At 43.4% G+C, this 7,028-nt stretch overlaps 1 long non-coding RNA gene across 1 annotated transcript in view; it reads right to left on the reverse strand.

Annotated features, from left to right (window-relative positions):
* Positions 1-6,032, reverse strand: part of LOC109299897 — a 19,413-nt gene extending 13,381 nt beyond the window's left edge. The window contains exon 1 of the long non-coding RNA XR_002098050.1: positions 5,947-6,032. This is a non-coding gene — a long non-coding RNA (uncharacterized LOC109299897). The remainder of the gene's footprint in view (positions 1-5,946) is intronic.
* Between the last annotated feature and the right edge of the window lie 996 nt (positions 6,033-7,028).

The following is a 7,028-nucleotide window of genomic DNA, read 5'->3' on the forward strand; positions in this document are numbered from 1 at the left end:
TGGATGGAAGCACCTAATGTGAAATTGAGATGAATGCTTAAGTTTAAGGTATGGTGCCCATGTTTTCACCAGAAAAGTGCCTACAGGTCATTTTCTGGACAGGCCCAGCACAGTCTAGGGCTGAGGACTGAAGAACTAGCTTTCTCTCCATCATGGCTAAGGCTCAATGAGATTCACAAACTAAGCATTCTTCTACCAACCTTTCCCTTCTACATACTCAGCTAAAATGAATTTACTTAGAAGTGGGTTACAAAATCTTGTATAGCCTTTTTAACACTTTCTAGTGCAATGTCCAGTTTATATACCATCAGTTTCAATTAAGCTGTATGGCATCATTCCAGCTGATAAAGCTGGCCTCAATTATTAGCAGTATATATATATTTTTGGAGTTAACAGTCTTAGATATTCAGGGAAAAGAAGAACAGAACTGAGGATCTCATCCAAAGCCCACTGAAAGTGATAGACTTCCACCGACATAATTTAAGGCCTCAGTTTATGCAAGAAACACATTACAGACATGGGGGCCTCTATAAGGATCAATGAGAAGGGATCTGTCTGTAAAATCAGTGCCTAAATAGGTATACAGTAAATATGCAGTGGAAAACCCAGGACAAAGCTTGCTCTCTCTCTCTCTCTCTCTATATATATATATATATAAATTAGTAGGTGGTTGTGTTATTTCCAGGAGTTATTGTTTGCAGTCTTTGAGGTAAAAGTTAGCATTAGGGAGTTTATTCCTTCTGCTGATATTTTCACCTGTAGTTTATCGTGCTGGGTTTCCCCTCCACTTTTTTCTCATAGCCCTTTCCCTTATCACATTCCTTGTCTTCATAACTCCTTGTCTAAAAATGATTTTGTCCGAGTTGTTTTCTTTACTGCTCAGTAAAATGAAATTATTTAGTTAACAGAACTTACTATTTATCATGAGTTACCCTCTTATAAAATGTTTTCTATAAGAAATACTGGAAGAAGTTATGAGTTTGGCCAAATGACTTCATGATAGTGGGCATGTCTACAGAATACACGCCACAAGGGGATATTTCCCTTCAGTTTTGGGTGCCGTACTTCAAGAAGCATGTTGATAGACTCAACAGGGTCCAGAGGAGGGTGACTTGTATGGTCAGGAGCTTACAGGAGAAGCCCTATGAGGAGAGGGCTTCTCCTGTAAGCCTCCACAAGAGAAGGCTGAGAGGTGATCTTGTGGCTACCTATAAATTCATTAGGGGGCGCAGCAAGGGATCAGAGATTTTCTGTTCACCAGGGCATCTCTTGGGGTAACAAGGAACAGTGGTTACAAGTTGACAGAGAGCAGATTTAGGCTAGATATCAGGAAAACCTCTTCACGGTATAGGTGGCCAAAATTTGGAATGGGCTTCCAAAGGAGGTGGTGCTCTCCCCTACATTTGGGGTCTTCAAGAGAAGGCTGGATGGGCATCTGGCTGGGGTCATCTGACCCCAGCACCCTTTCCTGCCTATGCAGGGGGGTTGGACTTGATGATCTGTTGAGGTCCCTTCTGATCTTAGCATCTATGAATCCTAGCACCTGTGAAAGACACTTACTGCACATTGGCATAATAACATTGTGCAATAGCATCTCATGGTAAAAACCATGCCAATAGCTTACTGCATAATGTTATTAAGCTAATGAGCAGTAAGCATCAGTAAGTAACTGTGCGTTGGCACTACTACGCAATAACTCTGTTACTGCACATTCAGTTAGTACTTCATGAAGGAAGTACTAAACTAAAAGTGTAGTATCTAAGGCACATTAATGAAAGTGTAGACATGCCCACTCAGTACTTTATAATCCCCAGTGGAGATTACAACAATGAGATAGTAACAATGAGTCTCTTAATTCATTTAAAATAATTCAGTAGGAAAAAAAAAGTCACATTAAACCTAGTTTACTTATTACATTATTTTGGTAAAATTAAACCTGTCATTTATTTTTTTTAAATACTCTACTTCAGAAGTAGATATAGTTATACAATAGCCATTTTAGGAAATCCATTATAACTCTGAAGATAGAAATAACTGTTTCTATAAAGTAAGTCAGATACCTACAAGAGATAGCTATTTTCTTACAGGCGATAATGTTTTGGAAGCCCCACAGGTAATCAGAGAAAAATAGGGTTGAAAGGAACCTCATGAAGTCATCTAGTCCAACCTCCTGCTCAAACAGAACCATCCCCAACCAGATCATCCCAGACAATGCTTTGTCTAGCCTCCAGGGATGGAGATTTCACAACCTCTCTGGAAAACCTGTAGGGGTTCTTTACTACCCTCCTAATGAAAATGTTTGTCCTAATATCTAACGTAATCTTCCTGTGTTGCAGCTTGATGTTCACTTGCTGCTACTTAATACTACTTAATACTTACTAAGATTTGATATATTTGTCAATACTATTAAACTCCTGATGAAATTCCAGGATAGCATATAAAAATCATGAAATGGTGTATATGTGGAACACCTAATAGACCAGAATGCACTTTCACTGGTCAGAAAGCTTCATAATATACAAAATTAAGGTTTATTTAATTATTTTTCACTTTAAATAATCTTTATAAATAATCTTGGTGTTATTCCTTTGGGGTAAAATGTGGCAACCCACTTCCATTTTTTTAGTATTATTATTATTTGAATTGCAAAAGAATTGGGGATTAAAAATAAATTGGACTGAACTAATACCACAGTTTAAATACAAATTCCACAAGTTTGCCTTGGGGGCCTTGGGATCTAACTAATGCTTAATTAGACTACCAGGAAATTGAAGGAGCCTGCCAAGTTGATAAAGACCAGAACTGTCCATTATACTTGTATTCATATTTCAGTCATATCTGGAGACCCAATCATGGTAGGTAAGGTAACCTTCCCCCCTCCCCCAATACACAATAGAACAAAGAGCCTCTTCCTAATAAATCGCAAACTATGAAAAGAAACAACAGATAGCTAAAGAGACCAATAGTGACGTACGTGACAAAAGTAACAAGACACATGATACTTTCTAAAATGCCCCAAAATAGATTATTTGAATTTGTATTTTTCACAGGAGAGGTAGAATAAGATAGAATTTTAAAAAAGTGTTGGACAAAATTTGCAACATATGATCTGACTAGGATTCTCCAACTTTTTCAGACCAAAGCTGGCCATAATGCTGAGTTTCAGAACAGCAAGTCACATGAGAACTATTAATTTTCTAAATCTTTAAATCATTATTTTCAGAATAGAACAGTTTACTGAGATGACCAGGGAGCCAGCAAACAGGGGCTGCAAACAGGCTAAGCAGTTTGCAGGCAGTTTACTGGGGGCAAGAGGAGGAAGGGGGAGAGAAGCCAGGCACCAGGAACCAGATCCTACCCAGGGAAGGTAAGTGATCCAGCTGACTGTGCCTTTAGTTTGCTGAGTGTTTGTTAGGTGGGATGTATGTGTTTGGAGTGTGTGCTCTGAGAAGCTGGGAGAGATTGCTGCTTGCTGAATGATTGCTGCCTGGGCCTGACAGAAGCCCTAACAAGGGGACAGAAGCAGCCCAAGTCTAGCAGGGTATAAAAGGAGACTCCCCAAGTGACCATGGAGCCAGTGAACAGGGGCTGCAAACAGGGTATGCAGTTTGCAGGCAGTTCACAGACCAGTTCCTAGGCCAGTTTGTGCTCCTCTCCCCACTCCCTTGAGGTGGAAGCCTCTCAGCAGGAAAAAAAAGGAACTCTTTGGGCCAATGAGCAATAAAAAGGCCAGCTTCAAGGCCACTTCATTAGGGAAGGTCTGCTTGTAAGAAGAGCAGTAAGAGCGAGAAGACAGAATAAGAGATCCATGGAAATGGCTGGAGGATGTCACAATGCCATAGCCACTGCCACTGCCTGTGCTTGCACCTGTGAGGCTTCTGTGCAGGTAGGACTGCTCACCATTGATGCTTCCACCCAGGTCCAGGTTTGGTGCTGTGGGGGCTGCAGCTTGCAGGTTCCTTCCAGTGACAGCCAAGTCAGGGAGTGCCTGTGGTGTGAGCAGTGCCTCCTGGTGATGTCTCTTGGGCAACAGGCAAGAGAACTACAGGTAGAGGTGGCAAGGCTCCAAAGCATCCTCTGCCATGAGGCATTCATTGATTCAGTGCTAGAGGAGACCGCCAGGACTGTAGAGGAAGAAATGCTAGACACAGTGATAGAGAAGAGAGAAGACATGGACAGCCAAGAGGGTGGAAGTTGGGGGCTTGTGACTTCTGGCAGCAAGCAGAGATCTTCACCTCTTCCTGCAGTGGTTCATCTAGAGAATAGATGTGCAGCCCTAACTGCAGCAAAACAAGAGTATGCTCCACTGTTGGAGGAAGACAAGCCAAGCCTTACTAAGGTAGGAATGATTGAGTTGACCACTACCAAGAAGAAGTGATGGGTGGTGGTTGTTGCAGACTCCCTTGTGCAGGGGATGGAAAAAGCCATCTGCTGACCTAACCTGTTGTCTCAGGATGTCTGCTGCTTGCACGGAGCCCAGATCCAAGATGTCACGGAGGGACTACCGAGGCTCATATGGTCCTCTGACTACTACTCCATGCTGTTTATCCTTGTGGGCACCAATGATGCTGCCAGGAGAGAGCCTGAGCATATCAAAAGTGACTACAGGGCTCTGGGTGCAAGGGTGAAAGGGTCTGGGGCTCAGATTGAGTTCTTGTTGATCCTTCTGATCAAGGGAAAGTGGCATGGGCAGGAGCAGGTGCATCCTGAAGATAAACACCTGAATGCACAGGTGCTTTTGCTGGCAGGGATTTGGCTTCTTTGACCATAGGATGTTCTTCCAAGAAGAATTCCTGAGAAGAGATGGAATTCACCTGGCAAAGAGAGTGAAGAGTGTCTTTGCAGACAAGCTTGCTAACCTAGTGAGGAGGGCAATAAACTAGGTTTGTAAGGGGATGAAGACTAAAGCCCTCAGGTAAGTAAAGAAGCAGGAGACCTGAAGGAAGAACAAGCAGGAGTGGGCAACAAGGGAGGTGTTCTAATATTTCCTGAGAAATCAGGGCAATCATCTAGTTACCTCGGGTTTCTGTATACAAATGAATGGAGCCTGGGAAACAAACAGGAAGAATTGGAAGACCTTGTACAGTTCCAGAACTATGATATGACTGGATCACTGTCATGGATGGGTAGAAACTGTTCAGGAAAGACAGGCAAGGGAGAAGAGTAGTAGCAATTTCACTTTATGTAAAAGAGCCATATGATTGCTCAGAGTTCCAGTATGAAGCTGGAGATAGGCTGTTGAGAGTCTCTGGGTTATGGTCAGAGGGGAAAGCAACAAGGGTGATGTTGTGGTGGGTGTCTGCTATAGATCACCAGCCCATGAGGAAGTGGTAGATGAGGGTTTCTTCAAACAGTTACTAGAAGTTTCCCAACCACAGGGACTTCAATCACCCTGACATCTGCTGGGAGGGCAATACAGCAATGTGCAGGCAATCCAGGAAGTTTTTGGAGAGTACTGGAGTCAACTTCCTGGTGCAAGTGCTGAAGCAGCCAACTAGGGGCCATTCTTTTCTTGACCAGCTGATCACAAACAAGGAAGAATTGGTGAGGAATATAATATAGTGCATGGCAACTTGGGCAGTGGTGTCCAATTATTGAATTCAGGATCCTGAGGAAAACAAGTATGGAGAGCAGCAGAGTAAGGAACCTGGACTTCAGAAAAGCAGACTTTGACTCACTTAGGGAACTCATTCATTCACTTGGAACTCATGGGCAGGATTGCCTCAGAAGTAGGCCTGTGCAAAACAGCACCGTTCCTTTTTGACTTCCATTTCAACATTTTGATGGAACAGTGTTTCATTTTGAATTTCATTTCAATTCAAATCCGCTGTTCTGTTTCATTTTGTCAAAACAGTTTCACTGTTTTGACATTTTGCCCAAAGGCTATAATGGAGAAGCATGAAACAGCCTATAACTTTGTTATTTCTTTCCTGATTTGGATGAAACATGTAGCCCCTTCTGAGACCGTGAAGCCTGACAAGTTTCAAGGAGAGAGGTGCAGGGGTGTCTGGAAAATTGCACCTCAAATTATTGAAAGCTAATCTCATGTCACTTGCAAGTGTGAAGGCACAGGGGGATGAAAAGAGCAGGGAAGGTAGCCCCTGCTGAGGCCACAAAACCTGCCAGCTTTCAGGGAGATAGGTGCAGGGTGTTCTGGCTTATGGGACCCTGCACCTCAGGCTGCTGACAGGCAAAACTTGTGACGTGGGTGATTGTGTGACTGACTGTGCCTGTGTCAGATGTCAGAGTCAGGAGTCAGATATCTGGCAGGTTGTAGTGTGTCAGAATTCCACTGCCAGTGACTATACTGAGTCCATGAGTTTCTGTACCTACTACCCAGGAACCTGATGAAGTGAAGTTCATAGGCCCATCTGTGAAAAGTGGTTTGTAAATTCAAACAAATACCAAATCTTGCTAACCTAACCTCATCGCCAGGACTGAAGCAACTTCCTACAGCTCAAAACACAAAACCTTCCAACAATGTCCAGTATCCCCACAAACTGCACACTAGAATCTAGCAAAGAAAACAATACCCAACAACCTGTGGGGGCACATTTCTCACAAAAAAAATCCCTCTCTGTCTCCAGTCTCTCAGGGCTGATCCAGAGAGGGAATAATATACAAACCACTTTTCACAGAAGGGCCTATGAACTTCACTTCTTCAGCCTCCTAGGTACAGAAACTCATGGACTCAGTGTAGAGGAATTCTGACACACTACAACCTGCCAGACATCTGGCTCCCTAGGTACCTTTGCACTTTTTCCTGTGTTGCTACATCCCCTGCCCCACTCCCACCCCAGCCTGTCCCTCACCCCCTAAAGCCATTTTAACTGACTGGCTTTCTTGCTTGTATTGCATGCCAGCCTCTGGCTTCTTTACTATTTCTTCCATCCAGGAACAGCACACAGACACACCAGCTGCAGGTGCTCACTCAGCCTAACAAAAGGTTTTTCAACCCAAGAACTGGCATCTCTGGCAGCTCAGCTGAGCTCACCTGGACCCTCACAGCTTAACTGCAACTATCAAGC

Source organism: Gavialis gangeticus, unplaced genomic scaffold, assembly GCF_001723915.1.
Source record: "Gavialis gangeticus isolate Ggan-Ray unplaced genomic scaffold, GavGan_comp1, whole genome shotgun sequence".
Classification (NCBI taxonomy): Eukaryota; Metazoa; Chordata; order Crocodylia; family Gavialidae; genus Gavialis; species Gavialis gangeticus.